General features: G+C 43.6%; 1 pseudogene; it reads left to right on the top strand.

The window, feature by feature from the left end:
- Positions 1-16757, top strand: part of LOC124023219 — a 126912-nt pseudogene that overhangs the window by 74557 nt on the left and 35598 nt on the right.

Genomic DNA, 16757 nt, shown 5'->3' with positions numbered 1-16757 from the left:
CCATCCCCCAGACTACCATCCATCCCCCAGACTACCATCCATCCCCCAGACTACCACCCATCCATCCCCCAGACTACCACCCATCCCCCAGACTACCATCCATCCTCCCCCAGACTACCATCCATCCCTCCCCCAGACTACCATCCATCCATCCCCCAGACTACCACCCATCCCCCAGACTACCATCCATTCCTCCCCCAGACTACCATTCCTCCCCCAGACTACCATCCATTCCTCCCCCAGACTACCATCCATCCCCCAGACTACCATCCATCCCTCCCCCAGACTACCATCCATCCATCCTCCAGACTACCATCCATCCCCCAGACTACCATCCATCCCCCAGACTACCATCCAACCCCCAGACTACCATCCATCCCCCAGACTACCATCCATCCCCCAGACTACCATCCATCCCCCAGACTACCATCCATTCCTCCACCAGACTACCATCCATCCCCCAGACTACCATCCATTCCTCCACTCCTCTACCATGTCATTCTTCCTCTCCTTCTTTCCCTTACTCTGTGTTTCCTTTGTGTTCCTCCACTTCTGGTTCTTCATTAAAGCTTCCCAACTTTCTGGTCGCCTAGTGACACTCCCCTGTACAACCTGGAGCCCTGCGAGCCGCTGCCCTTTGACGTGGCACGCTTCCGAGGCCTCACCGCTTCCCTGCTCCTCGACCTCACCTATCTCACCTCCATCCACGAGGACGCTGGGAAGCTGAGCGCCCGGCGCCACGAGAAGAGACACCGTAGCAACGGAGCACACGATAAGACGACGACGACGACCGCCACGACAAACGACGACTTCAACAACAAAACTAGTGAGACGGAGCAGAGCCACCAACACAGGGTCTCCCCAGACCCCAGAGACACAACAACAACGGGGACCGTCACCACGACGACAACCTCTAATCTGAGGGTGTCACACAGCCTGGACGAGGTCAAAGCCCACGCGGTGCCCAACTCGAAATCAGAGAGCGAGATCTCCTCCTGCGCCTTGGACTCCCAACACCAGGGTGGAGGAGGACCAGAGACCCTCTCCCCTGCTCCTCAGACCCCCCAGGAGGGCAACAGGAGGAAGGGCCATGAGGGCCGAGGCCACGATGGCTCTCCCTCCTCAGGGGCCAGTCAGTCTGAGATCCATGCGGTGCAGCTGTCCTACCTCTACCTGGGGGCCATGAAGGCCCTCAGCACCCTGCTCTCCTGCTCCAAGTATGTTGAGCTGCTGCTCATACCCAAGGTTAGTAGTCTTTCATCAAGGTTGTGGGTTCGAATCCCTCTTTGCTCTCACAACATATAGTACCTCTCAGAGAAATGTGTAAAATGTCTCTGGCCCCAAGTATACTGTATATGTGTTTAGTCAATCAAGGTGTCTGCTATTGGCCCATTCTGTAATAGGTCCAGGTTCAATCAAAGTGTCTGCTAATGGCCCACTCTGTAATAGGTCCAGGTTCAATTACAGTGTCTGCTATTGGCCCACTCTGTAATAGGTCCAGGTTCAATCAAAGTGTCAGCTATTGGCCCACTCTGTAATAGGTCCAGGTTCAATCAAAGTGTCTGCTATTGGCCCATTCTGTAATAGGTCCAGGTTCAATCAAAGTGTCTGCTATTGGCCCACTCTGTAATAGGTCCAGGTTCAATCAAAGTGTCTGCTATTGGCCCACTCTGTAATAGGTCCAGGTTCAATCAAAGTGTCTGCTATTGGCCCACTCTGTAATAGGTCCAGGTTCAATCAAAGTGTCTGCTATTGGCCCACTCTGTAATAGGTCCAGGTTCAATCAAAGTGTCTGCTATTGGCCCACTCTGTAATAGGTCCAGGTTCAATCAAAGTGTCTGCTATTGGCCCACTCTGTAATAGGTCCAGGTTCAATCAAAGTGTCTGCTATTGGCCCACTCTGTAATAGGTCCAGGTTCAATCAAAGTGTCTGCTATTGGCCCACTCTGTAATAGGTCCAGGTTCAATCAAAGTGTCTGCTATTGGCCCACTCTGTAATAGGTCCAGGCTCAATCAAAGTGTCTGCTATTGGCCCACTGTGTAATAGGTCCAGGTTCAATCAATGTGTCTGCTAATGGCCCACTCTGTAATAGGTCCAGGTTCAATCAAGGTGTCTGCTATTGGCCCACTCTGTAACAGGTCCAGGTTCAATCAAAGTGTCTGCTATTGGCCCATTCTGTAATAGGTCCAGGGTCAATCAAGGTGTCTGCTAATGTCCCACTCTGTAATAGGTCCAGGTTCAATTAAGGTGTCTGCTATTGGCCCACTCTGTAATAGGTCCAGGTTCAATCAAGGTGTCTGCTAATGGCCCATTCTGTAATAGGTCCAGGTTCAATCAAAGTGTCTGCTAATGGCCCACTCTGTAATAGGTCCAGGTTCAATTACAGTGTCTGCTATTGGCCCACTCTGTAATAGGTCCAGGTTCAATCAAAGTGTCAGCTATTGGCCCACTCTGTAATAGGTCCAGGTTCAATCAAAGTGTGTCTGCTTCAATCAAAGTGGCCCACTCTGTAATAGGTCCAGGTTCAATTACAGTGTCTGCTAAGTAATAGGTCCAGGTTCAATCAAAGTGTCAGCTATTGGCCCACTCTGTAATAGGTCCAGGTTCAATCAAAGTGTCTGCTATTGGCCCATTCTGTAATAGGTCCAGGTTCAATCAAAGTGTCTGCTATTGGCCCACTCTGTAATAGGTCCAGGTTCAATCAAAGTGTCTGCTATTGGCCCACTCTGTAATAGGTCCAGGTTCAATCAAAGTGTCTGCTATTGGCCCACTCTGTAATAGGTCCAGGTTCAATCAAAGTGTCTGTAACTCTGTAATAGGTCCAGGTTCAATCAAAGTGTCTGCTATTGGCCCACTCTGTAATAGGTCCAGGTTCAATCAAAGTGTCTGCTATTGGCCCACTCTGTAATAGGTCCAGGTTCAATCTGTCTGCTATTGGCCAGGTTCAATCAAAGTGTCTGCTATTGGCCCACTCTGTAATAGGTCCAGGTTCAATCAAAGTGTCTGCTATTGGCCCACTCTGTAATAGGTCCAGGTTCAATCAAAGTGTCTGCTATTGGCCCACTCTGTAATAGGTCCAGGTTCAATCAAAGTGTCTGCTATTGGCCCACTCAATAGGTCCAGGTTCAATCAAAGTGTCTGCTATTGGCCCACTCTGTAATAGGTCCAGGCTCAATCAAAGTGTCTGCTATTGGCCCACTGTGTAATAGGTCCAGGTTCAATCAATGTGTCTGCTAATGGCCCACTCTGTAATAGGTCCAGGTTCAATCAAGGTGTCTGCTATTGGGTCCAGGTTCAATCTCAAGGTTCAATCAAAGTGTTCAATGCTATTGGCCCACTCTGTAATAGGTCCAGGTTCAATCAAGGTGTCTGCTAATGGCCCATTCTGTAATAGGTCCAGGTTCAATCAAAGTGTCTGCAATGGCCCACTCTGTAATAGGTCCAGGTTCAATTACAGCTGCTATTGGCCCACTCTGTAATAGGTCCAGGTTCAATCAAAGTGTCAATTGGCCCACTCTGGGTCCAGGTTCAATCAAAGTGTCTGCTAATGGCCCATTCTGTAATAGGTCCAGGTTCAATCAAAGTGTCTGCTAATGGCCCACTCTGTAATAGGTCCAGGTTCAATTACAGTGTCTGCTATTGGCCCACTCTGTAATAGGTCCAGGTTCAATCAAAGTGTCAGCTATTGGCCCACTCTGTAATAGGTCCAGGTTCAATCAAAGTGTCTGCTATTGGCCCAAAGTGTCTGTAATAGGTCCAGGTTCAATCAAAGTGTCTGCTATTGGCCCACTCTGTAATAGGTCCAGGTTCAATCAAAGTGTCTGCTATTGGCCCACTCTGTAATAGGTCCAGGTTCAATCAAAGTGTCTATTGGCCCACTCTGTAATAGGTCCAGGTTCAATCAAAGTGTCTGCTATTGGCCCACTCTGTAATAGGTCCAGGTTCAATCAAAGTGTCTGCTATTGGCCCACTCTGTAATAGGTCCAGGTTCAATCAAAGTGTCTGCTAGGCCCACTCTGTAATAGGTCCAGGTTCAATCAAAGGTGTCTGCTGCTATTGGCCCACTCTGTAATAGGTCCAGGTTCAATCAAAGTGTCTGCTATTGGCCCACTCTGTAATAGGTCCAGGTTCAATCAAAGTGTCTGCTATTGGCCCACTCTGTAATAGGTCCAGGCTCAATCAAAGTGTCTGCTATTGGCCCACTGTGTAATAGGTCCAGGTTCAATCAATGTGTCTGCTAATGGCCCACTCTGTAATAGGTCCAGGTTCAATCAAGGTGTCTGCTATTGGCCCACTCTGTAACAGGTCCAGGTTCAATCAAAGTGTCTGCTATTGGCCCATTCTGTAATAGGTCCAGGGTCAATCAAGGTGTCTGCTATTGGCCCACTCTGTAATAGGTCCAGGTTCAATTAAGGTGTCATTGGCCCACTTCCAGGTTCAATCAAAGTGTCTGCTATTGGCCCACTCTGTAATAGGTCCAGGTTCAATCAAAGTGTCTGCTATTGGCCCACTCTGTAATAGGTCCAGGCTCAGTCAAGGTGTCTGCTATTGGCCCACTCTGTAATAGGTCCAGGTTCAATCAAAGTGTCTGCTATTGGCCCACTCTGTAATAGGTCCAGGTTCAATCAAAGTGTCTGCTATTGGCCCACTCTGTAATAGGTCCAGGTTCAATCAAAGTGTCTGCTATTGGCCCACTCTGTAATAGGTCCAGGTTCAATCAAAGTGTCTGCTATTGGCCCACTCTGTAATAGGTCCAGGTTCAATCAAAGTGTCTGCTATTGGCCCACTCTGTAATAGGTCCAGGTTCAATCAAAGTGTCTGCTATTGGCCCACTCTGTAATAGGTCCAGGTTCAATCAAAGTGTCTGCTATTGGCCCACTCTGTAATAGGTCCAGACTCAGCCGGAGCCTGCTCCCAGTGGACACAATGCAGACCTGAACGCCGGGTCCACCCCTAGTGGCGCAGTGCCCTCGCCCGTGTGCCAGGAGGAAGTTGAGATGAGGGCGGCACTGCAGTTCCTGATGCGTCACATGGTCAAGCGGGCCGTGATGAGGTCACCCATCAAGCGGGCGTTAGGATTGGCCGATTTGGAGAGAGCTCAGGCCATGATCTATAAATTGGTGGTCAGCGGCCTGCTGGACGAACACTGCAGTGGGGGCAAGTCCAGACCTGGTGAGTAACACTGAGGGAAATAACATGTTGTTTGTCATGGAAGGCTTTTCCATCTCTGGCCCTGGACTGGGGTCTTCCAGGGGCCTTCCTGGTGCCTTCCTGGGGCCCTCCTGTGGCCTTCCTGGGGCCCTCCTGGGGTTTTCCTGGGGTCTTCCTGGGGTCTTCCTGGGGCCTTCCTGGGGTTTTCCTGGGGCCTTCCTGGGGTCTAAACATATATTGATGTGGTTGACAACACATCCAGGATTACAAGCTAGCTAGCTACTTACCTTGAAGGCTTCTCAGACGATCTGATGTTGTAACGTGTCAAGAAATTTAAAGAGAAAAAAAACTCTGTAGTAACTCTGTAGTAACACTGTTCTAACTCTGTACTAACTCTGTACTAACTCTGTACTAACTCTGTACTAACTCTGTACTAACTCTGTACTAACTCTGTAATTCTGTACTAACTCTGTACTAACTCTGTACTAACTCTGTACTAACTCTGTTCTAACTCTGTTCTAACTCTGTTCTAACTCTGTACTGACTCTGTACTTACTCTGTTCTAACTCTGTTCTAACTCTGTACTAACTCTGTACTAACTCTGTACTAACTCTGTACTAACTCTGTACTAACTCTGTTCTAACTCTGTAACTGTTCTAACTCTGTTCTAACTCTGTTCTAACTCTGTACTAACACTGTAACTCTGTTCTACCTCTGTACTAACTCTGTAACTCTGTTCTAACTCTGTACTAACTCTGTAACTCTGTTCTACCTCTGTACTAACTCTGTAACACTCTTCTACCTCTGTACTAACTCTGTAACTGTTCTAACTCTGTTCTAACTCTGTTCTAACTCTGTACTAACTCTGTACTAACTCTGTAACTGTTCTAACTCTGTTCTAACTCTGTTCTAACTCTGTTCTAACTCTGTACTAACTCTATTCTAACTCTAACTCTGTTCTAACTCTGTACTAACTCTGTACTAACTCTGTACTAACTCTGTACTAACTCTGTACTAACTCTGTTCTAACTCTCTACTAACTGTTCTAACTCTCTACTAACTCTGTTCTAACTCTGTTCTAACTCTGTTCTAACTACTAACTCTCTACTAACTCTCTACTAACTCTCTACTAACTCTGTTCTAACTCTGTTCTAACTCTGTTCTAACTCTGTACTAACTCTACTAACTCTGTTCTAACTCTACTAACTCTACTAACTCTGTACTAACTCTGTACTAACTCTGTTCTAACTCTGTACTAACTCTGTTCTAACTCTGTTCTAACTATACTTACTCTGTACTAACTCTGTACTAACTCTGTACTAACTCTGTACTAACTCTGTTCTAACTCTGTACTAACTCTGTACTAACTCTGTACTAACTCTAACTCTGTACTAACTCTGTACTAACTCTCTAACTCTGTTCTAACTCTCTAACTCTGTTCTAACTCTCTAACTCTGTTCTAACTCTGTACTAACTCTGTACTAACTCTGTACTAACTCTGTTCTAACTCTGTTCTAACTCTACTAACTCTGTTCTAACTCTACTAACTCTGTTCTAACTCTACTAACTCTGTTCTAACTCTGTTCTAACTCTGTTCTAACTCTACTAACTCTGTTCTAACTCTACTAACTCTGTACTAACTCTGTACTAACTCTGTTCTAACTCTCTACTAACTGTTCTAACTCTCTACTAACTCTCTACTAACTCTGTTCTAACTCTCTACTAACTCTCTACTAACTCTGTACTAACTCTGTTCTAACTCTGTTCTAACTCTGTTCTAACTCTGTTCTAACTCTGTACTAACTCTGTTCTAACTCTACTAACTCTGTTCTAACTCTACTAACTCTGTACTAACTCTGTACTAACTCTGTACTAACTCTGTTCTAACTCTGTACTAACTCTGTTCTAACTCTGTTCTAACTCTGTTCTAACTCTGTTCTAACTCTGTACTAACTCTGTACTAACTCTGTACTAACTCTGTTCTAACTCTGTTCTAACTCTACTAACTCTGTACTAACTCTGTTCTAACTCTGTTCTAACTCTGTTCTAACTCTAACTCTGTACTAACTCTGTACTAACTCTGTACTAACTCTGTACTAACTCTCTACTAACTCTGTACTAACTCTGTACTAACTCTGTACTAACTCTGTTCTAACTCTGTAACTAACTCTGTTCTAACTCTACTAACTCTGTACTAACTACTAACTCTGTACTAACTCTACTAACTCTGTTCTAACTCTACTAACTCTGTTCTAACTCTACTAACTCTGTTCTAACTCTGTTCTAACTCTGTTCTAACTCTGTTCTAACTAAACTCTGTTCTAACTAAACTCTGTACTAACTCTGTACTAACTCTGTTCTAACTCTCTACTAACTGTTCTAACTCTCTACTAACTCTCTACTAACTCTGTTCTAACTCTCTACTAACTCTCTACTAACTCTGTACTAACTCTGTACTAACTCTGTTCTAACTCTGTTCTAACTCTGTTCTAACTCTGTACTAACTCTACTAACTCTGTTCTAACTCTACTAACTCTGTTCTAACTCTACTAACTCTACTAACTCTACTAACTCTGTTCTAACTCTCTGTTCTAACTCTGTACTAACTCTGTTCTAACTCTGTACTAACTCTGTACTAACTCTACTTACTCTAACTCTGTTCTAACTCTGTACTAACTCTGTACTAACTCTGTTCTAACTCTGTTCTAACTCTGTTCTAACTCTGTTCTAACTCTGTACTAACTCTCTACTAACTCTGTTCTAACTCTGTTCTAACTCTACTAACTCTGTTCTAACTCTACTAACTCTGTACTAACTCTGTACTAACTCTGTACTAACTCTGTACTAACTCTGTACTAACTCTGTTCTAACTCTGTTCTAACTCTGTACTAACTCTGTTAACTAAACTCTGTTCTAACTCTGTTCTAACTCTGTTCTAACTCTGTACTAACTCTGTTCTACTAACTCTGTTCTAACTCTGTTCTAACTCTGTAACTAACTCTGTTCTAACTCTACTAACTCTGTTCTAACTCTGTAACTAACTCTGTACTAACTCTGTTCTAACTCTGTTCTAACTCTGTACTAACTCTGTTCTAACTCTGTACTAACTCTGTACTAACTCTGTACTAACTCTGTACTAACTCTGTTCTAACTCTGTTCTAACTCTGTTCTAACTCTGTTCTAACTCTACTAACTCTGTTCTAACTCTACTAACTCTGTTCTAACTCTGTACTAACTCTGTTCTAACTCTGTACTAACTCTACTAACTCTGTACTAACTCTGTACTAACTCTGTACTAACTCTGTTCTAACTCTGTACTAACTCTGTACTAACTCTACTAACTCTGTACTAACTCTGTTCTAACTCTGTTCTAACTCTGTACTAACTCTGTACTAACTCTGTTCTAACTCTGTTCTAACTCTGTTCTAACTCTGTTCTAACTCTGTAACTCTACTGTTCTAACTCTACTAACTCTGTTCTAACTCTGTACTAACTAACTCTGTACTAACTCTGTTCTAACTCTGTTCTAACTCTGTTCTAACTCTGTACTAACTCTGTTCTAACTCTACTAACTCTGTACTAACTCTGTACTAACTCTGTACTAACTCTGTTCTAACTCTGTACTAACTCTGTTCTAACTCTGTACTACTCTCTGTACTAACTCTGTACTAACTCTGTTCTAACTCTGTTCTAACTCTACTAACTCTGTACTAACTCTGTTCTAACTCTGTTCTAACTCTACTAACCCTGTTCTAACTCTACTAACTCTGTTCTAACTCTCTACTAACTCTCTACTAACTCTGTACTAACTCTCTACTAACTCTGTACTAACTCTGTTCTAACTCTGTTCTAACTCTACTAACTCTGTTCTAACTCTCTAACTAACTCTGTTCTAACTCTGTACTAACTCTGTACTAACTCTGTACTAACTCTGTTCTAACTCTGTTCTAACTCTGTACTAACTCTACTAACTGTTCTAACTCTACTAACTCTGTTCTAACTAAACTCTGTTCTAACTCTGTTCTAACTCTGTTCTAACTCTGTAACTAACTCTGTAACTAACTCTGTACTAACTCTGTACTAACTCTGTTCTAACTCTCTACTAACTGTTCTAACTCTCTACTAACTCTCTACTAACTCTACTAACTCTGTACTAACTCTGTACTAACTCTGTACTAACTCTGTACTAACTCTGTTCTAACTCTGTTCTAACTCTGTTCTAACTCTGTTCTAACTCTGTACTAACTCTGTTCTAACTACTAACTCTGTTCTAACTCTACTAACTCTAAACTCTAACTCTGTTCTAACTCTGTTCTAACTCTGTTCTAACTCTACTTACTCTGTACTAACTCTGTTCTAACTCTGTTCTAACTCTGTACTAACTCTACTTACTCTGTACTAACTCTACTTACTCTGTACTAACTCTGTACTAACTCTGTTCTAACTCTGTACTAACTCTGTTCTAACTCTGTTCTAACTCTGTTCTAACTCTGTTCTAACTCTGTTCTAACTCTGTTCTAACTCTGTTCTAACTCTCTACTAACTCTGTACTAACTCTGTTCTAACTCTGTACTAACTCTGTACTAACTCTGTACTAACTAACTCTGTTCTAACTCTGTACTAACTCTGTACTAACTCTGTTCTAACTCTGTTCTAACTCTGTACTAACTCTGTTCTAACTCTGTACTAACTCTGTTCTAACTCTGTACTAACTCTGTTCTAACTCTGTTCTAACTTACTAACTCTACTAACTCTGTTCTAAACTCTGTTCTAACTCTGTACTAACTCTGTACTAACTCTGTACTAACTCTGTTCTAACTCTGTACTAACTCTGTTCTAACTCTGTTCTAACTCTGTTCTAACTCTGTTCTAACTAAACTCTGTTCTAACTCTACTAACTGTACTAACTCTGTCTAACTCTACTAACTCTGTTAACTCTGTTCTAACTCTGTACTAACTCTGTTCTAACTCTGTACTAACTCTGTACTAACTCTGTACTAACTCTGTTCTAACTCTGTTCTAACTCTGTTCTAACTCTGTTCTAACTCTGTTCTAACTCTGTTCTAACTCTGTTCTAACTCTGTACTAACTCTGTTCTAACTCTGTACTAACTCTGTTCTAACTCTGTACTAACTCTACTTACTCTGTACTAACTCTGTTCTAACTCTAACTCTGTACTAACTCTGTTCTAACTCTGTACTAACTCTGTACTAACTCTACTTACTCTGTACTAACTCTGTTCTAACTCTGTTCTAACTCTGTACTAACTCTACTTACTCTGTACTAACTCTGTTCTAACTCTGTTCTAACTCTGTTCTAACTCTGTTCTAACTCTGTACTAACTCTACTTACTCTGTACTAACTCTACTTACTCTGTTCTAACTCTGTACTAACTCTGTACTAACTCTGTTCTAACTCTGTTCTAACTCTGTTCTAACTCTGTACTAACTCTGTTCTAACTCTGTTCTAACTCTCTACTAACTCTCTACTAACTCTCTACTAACTCTCTAACTCTGTACTAACTCTGTTCTAACTCTGTTCTAACTCTGTTCTAACTCTGTACTAACTCTGTACTAACTCTCTACTAACTCTGTACTAACTCTGTACTAACTCTGTTCTAACTCTGTTCTAACTCTGTACTAACTCTGTACTAACTCTGTACTAACTCTGTACTAACTCTGTTCTAACTCTGTACTTACTCTGTAACTAACTCTGTTCTAACTCTGTTCTAACTCTACTAACTCTGTTCTAACTCTGTTCTAACTCTGTTCTAACTCTGTACTAACTCTGTTCTAACTCTGTTCTAACTCTGTTCTAACTCTACTAACTCTGTTCTAACTCTACTAACTCTGTTCTAACTCTGTACTAACTCTGTTCTAACTCTGTACTAACTCTGTTCTAACTCTGTACTAACTCTGTACTAACTCTGTACTAACTCTGTACTAACTCTGTTCTAACTCTGTACTAACCCTGTAACTCTGTACTAATCTAACCCTGTAACTCTGTACGAAGTGTGTAACTCTGTACTAAGTGTGTGCGGTCTCTCTCCCGGTGTGTTAGCTGACCCAGAGTGTGAGGAGGGTGTGCAGGGAGAGCAGCAGGCCCAGACCCCCATCACCACCAGCCCCTCTGCCTCCAGCACCACCTCCTTCATGAGCTCCTCTCTGGAGGACACGACCACAGCCACTACACCTGTTACAGACACAGAGACTGTCCCTGCCTCAGAGTCCCCTGGGGTCATGCCTCTTAGCCTGCTCAGGTAAATATTTTTATTTTATTTTTTATTTATCCGTTATTTTACCAGGTAAGTTGACTGAGAACATGTTCTCATTTACAGCAACGACCTGGGGAATAGTTACAGGGGAGAGGAGGAGGGGGATGAATGAACCAATTGTAAACTGGGGATTATTAGGTGACCGTGATGGTTTGTGGGCCATATTGGGTATTTAGCCAGGACACCGGGGTTAACACCCCTACTCTTACGATAAGTGCCATGGGATCTTTAATGACCGCAGAGAGTCAGTCAGGACACCCGTTTAACGTCCCATCCGTAAGACTGCACCCTACACAGGGCAGTGTCCCCAATCACTGCCCTGGGGCATTGTGATATTTTTTAGAACCTCTACACACACACACACACACACACACACACACACACACACACACACACACACACACACACACACACACACACACACACACACACACACACACACACACACACACTGTGGATACCTTTTAAAGTCAATGTCTCGTCTTCACAGGCAAATGTTCTCAAGCTACCCAACCACCACTCTGCTGCCAACGCGTCGTGCCCAGACGCCCCCGGTGTCTTCTCTCCCCACGTCTCCCTCTGATGAGGTGGGTCGGAGACAGAGCCTCTCCTCCCCTGAGACCCAGACCTCCAGACCAGCCAACAGGACCGGGACATGTATGTACTACACACACACACACACACACACACACGTAGACACACACACACACGTAGACACACACACACACACACACGTAGACACACACACAGATACACACATATAGACACAGAGCCTCTCCTCCCCTGAGACCCAGACCTCCAGACCATGGTAACTTCCTGTTTGTCTCTGTATGTGATGGTAACTTCCTGTTTGTCTCTGTATGTGATGGTATCTTCCTGTTGGTCTCTGTATGTGATGGTAACTTCCTGTTGGTCTCTGTATGTGATGGTAACATCCTGTTGGTCTCTGTATGTGATGGTAACTTCCTGTTGGTCTCTGTATGTGATGGTAACATCCTGTTTGTCTCTGTATGTGATGGTAACATCCTGTTGGTCTCTGTATGTGATGGTAACATCCTGTTTGTCTCTGTATGTGATGGTAACTTCCTGTTTGTCTCTGTATGTGATGGTAACATCCTGTCCTCTAATTATTGTCCTCTCCAGCCCTGTCGGACCCCATCAGCAGACTGTCCACCTCCCCTCCCCCCCCGGCCATCGCTGTGCCCCTCCTGGAGATGGGCTTCTCTCTGAGGCAGATCACCAAGGCTCTGGAGGCTACAGGGACAGGTACAAGACTATACATTACCTCATACCAAGACTACAGGTACAGACTATACATTACCTCATACCAAGACTACAGGTACAGACTATACATTATCTCATACCAAGACTACAGGTACAGACTATACATTGCCTCATACCAAGACTACAGGTACAGACTATACATTACCTCATACCAAGACTACAGGTACAGACTATACATTACCTCATACCAAGACCGCAGGTACAGACTATACATTACCTCATACCAAGACTGCAGGTACAGACTATACATTACCTCATACCAAGACTACAGGTACAGACTATACATTACCTCATACCAAGACTACAGGTACAGACTATACATTACCTCATACCAAGACTGCAGGTACAGACTATACATTACCTCATACCAAGACTACAGGTACAGACTTCACTATACATTACCTCATACCAAGACTACAAGTACAGACTTCACTATACATTACCTCATACCAAGACTACAGGTACAGACTATACACTACCTCATACCAAGACTACAGGTACAGACTTCACTACATTACCTCATACCAAGACTACAGGTACAGACTATACATTACCTCATACCAAGACTACAGGTACAGACTACTACATTACCTCATACCAAGACTACAGGTACAGACTTCACTATACATTACCTCATACCAAGACTACAGGTACAGACTATACATTACCCATACCAAGACTACAGGTACAGACTTCACTATACATTACCTCATACCAAGACTACAGGTACAGACTTCACTATACATTACCTCATACCAAGACTACAGGTACAGACTTCACTGTACATTACCTCATACCAAGACTACAGGTACAGACTATACATTACCTCATACCAAGACTACAGGTACAGACTTCACTATACACTACCTCATACCAAGACTACAGGTACAGACTTCACTATACACTACCTCATACCAAGACTACAGGTACAGACTATACATTACCTCATACCAAGACTACAGGTACAGACTATACATTACCTCATACCAAGACTGCAGGTACAGACTATACATTACCTCATACCAAGACTACAGGTACAGACTTCACTATACATTACCTCATACCAAGACTACAGGTACAGACTTCACTATACATTACCTCATACCAAGACTACAGGTACAGACTTCACTATACACTACCTCATACCAAGACTACAGGTACAGACTTCACTGTACATTACCTCATACCAAGACTACAGGTACAGACTATACATTACCTCATACCAAGACTACAGGTACAGACTATACATTACCTCATACCAAGACTACAGGTACAGACTATACATTACCTCATACCAAGACTACAGGTACAGACTCATACCAAGACTACAGGTACAGACTATACATTACCTCATACCAAGACTACAGGTACAGACTTCACTGTACATTACCTCATACCAAGACTACAGGTACAGACTATACACTACCTCATACCAAGACTACAGGTACAGACTTCACTGTACATTACCTCATACCAAGACTACAGGTACAGACTTCACTGTACATTACCTCATACCAAGACTACAGGTACACACGTCACTATACACTACCTCATACCAAGACTACAGGTACAGACTTCACTATACATTACCTCATACCAAGACTACAGGTACAGACTTCACTACATTACCTCATACCAAGACTACAGGTACAGACTTCACTATACATTACCTCATACCAAGACTACAGGTACAGACTTCACTATACACTACCTCATACCAAGACTACAGGTACAGACTTCATACATTACCTCATACCAAGACTACAGGTACAGACTATACATTACCTCATACCAAGACTACAGGTACAGACTTCACTCATACCAAGACTACAGGTTACCTCATACCAAGACTAGGTACAGACTATACATTACCTCACCAAGACTACAGGTACAGACTATACATTACCTCATACCAAGACTACAGGTACAGACTTCATACATTACCTCATACCAAGACTACAGGTACAGACTTCACTGTACATTACCTCATACCAAGACTACAGGTACAGACTTCACTGTACATTACCTCATACCAAGACTACAGGTACACACGTCACTATACACTACCTCATACCAAGACTACAGGTACAGACTTCACTATACATTACCTCATACCAAGACTACAGGTACAGACTTCACTATACATTACCTCATACCAAGACTACAGGTACAGACTTCACTATACACTACCTCATACCAAGACTACAGGTACAGACTTCACTATACACTACCTCATACCAAGACTACAGGTACAGACTTCACTGTACATTACCTCATACCAAGACTACAGGTACAGACTATACATTACCTCATACCAAGACTACAGGTACAGACTTCACTATACATTACCTCATACCAAGACTACAGGTACAGACTATACATGACCTCATACCAAGACAATGCATATTGCCAACTGTAAAGTTTGGTGGAGGAGGAATAATGGTCGGGGGCTGTTTTTTCATGGTTCGGACTAGGCTCCTCAGTTCCAGTGAAGGGGAATCTTAACGCTACAGCATACATGACAATGACATTCTAGACGATTCTGTGCTTCCAACTCTGTGGCAACAGTTTGCTGAAGGCCCTTTCCTGTTTCAGCATGATAGTGCCCCCATGCACAAAGCGAGGTCCATGCATAGTTTATCGAGATCGGTGTGGAAGAACTTGACTGGCCTGCACAGAGCACTGACCTCAACCCCATCGAACACCTTTGGGATGAATTGGAACGCAGACTGCGAACCAGGCCTAATCGCCCAACATCCGTGCCCCGACCTCACTAATGCTCTTGTGGCTGAATGGAAGCAAGTCCCCTCAGCAATGTTTCAACATCTAGTGGAAAGCCTTCCCAGAAGAGTGGAGGCTGTTATAGCATCAATGTTCCAACATCTAGTGGAAAGCCTTCCCAGAAGAGTGGAGGCTGTTATAGCAGCAATGTTACAACATCTAGTGGAAAGCCTTCCCAGAAGAGTGGAGGCTGTTATAGCAGCAATGTTCCAACATCTTGTGGAAAGCCTTCCCAGAAGAGTGGAGGCTGTTATAGCAGCAATGTTCCAACATCTAGTGGAAATCCTTCCCAGGATAGTAGAGGCTGTTATAGCAGCAATGTTCCTACATCTAGTGGAAAGCCTTCCCAGAACAGTGGAGGCTGTTATAGCAGCAATGTTCCAACATCTAGTGGAAAGCCTTCCCAGAAGAGTGGAGGCTGTTATAGCAGTAAAGGGGGAGACCAACTCCATATTAACGCCCATGATTTTGAAATGAGATGTTGGACGAGCAGGTAGTGTAGCATAAATATCACATGTTGTATCGCTGAATATGCGCGAGAACACTTACTGGTTACTGTTGGCAGCAAACATTGAGTCAGAAGGTCCATCTTGTTTACATGTGAGTCTCCAACTTTTAGCCAATGGCCATTCAGGATACAACCACTTCTAATGGACCATCTCTCTCCCAGCCAATGGCCATTCAGGATACAACCACTTCTAATGGGCCATCTCTCTCCTAGCCAATGGCCATTCAGGATACAACCACTTATAATGGACCATCTCTCTCCCAGCCAATGGCCATTCAGGATACAACCACTTCTAATGCACCATCTCTCACCCAGCCAATGGCCATTCAGGATACAACCACTTATAATGCACCATCTCTCACCCAGCCAATGGCCATTCAGGATACAACCACTTATAATGGACCATCTCTCTCCCAGCCAATGTAACAGAGTCCAGAACGTGCCGGAAGATCACAGCTGTCTTGAACTGGTACCGATGGAGCTATCCAATTGGTGCCTTTTTAAAAACAGAGATGAATCTGTTGGTACGGTGTCTTCCCTGTGTAAATAAAAGATACAAACAAGGACCACGGTGCCGTGTGTTTGTGAGCAGACTGGTTTGAACCCGGGATGGGGACAGTGAAGGAACCTCTACTGGTACAAGGACCACGGTGCCGTGTGTTTGTGAGCAGACTGGTTTGAACCCGGGATGGGGACAGTGAAGGAACCTCTACTGGTACAAGGACCACAGTGCCGTGTGTTTGTGAGCAGACTGGTTT

The sequence above is a fragment of the Oncorhynchus gorbuscha genome, unplaced genomic scaffold (genome assembly GCF_021184085.1).
Source record: "Oncorhynchus gorbuscha isolate QuinsamMale2020 ecotype Even-year unplaced genomic scaffold, OgorEven_v1.0 Un_scaffold_1557, whole genome shotgun sequence".
NCBI classification, from domain to species: Eukaryota; Metazoa; Chordata; class Actinopteri; order Salmoniformes; family Salmonidae; genus Oncorhynchus; species Oncorhynchus gorbuscha.
This window is presented reverse-complemented; position numbering and strand designations above follow the sequence as displayed.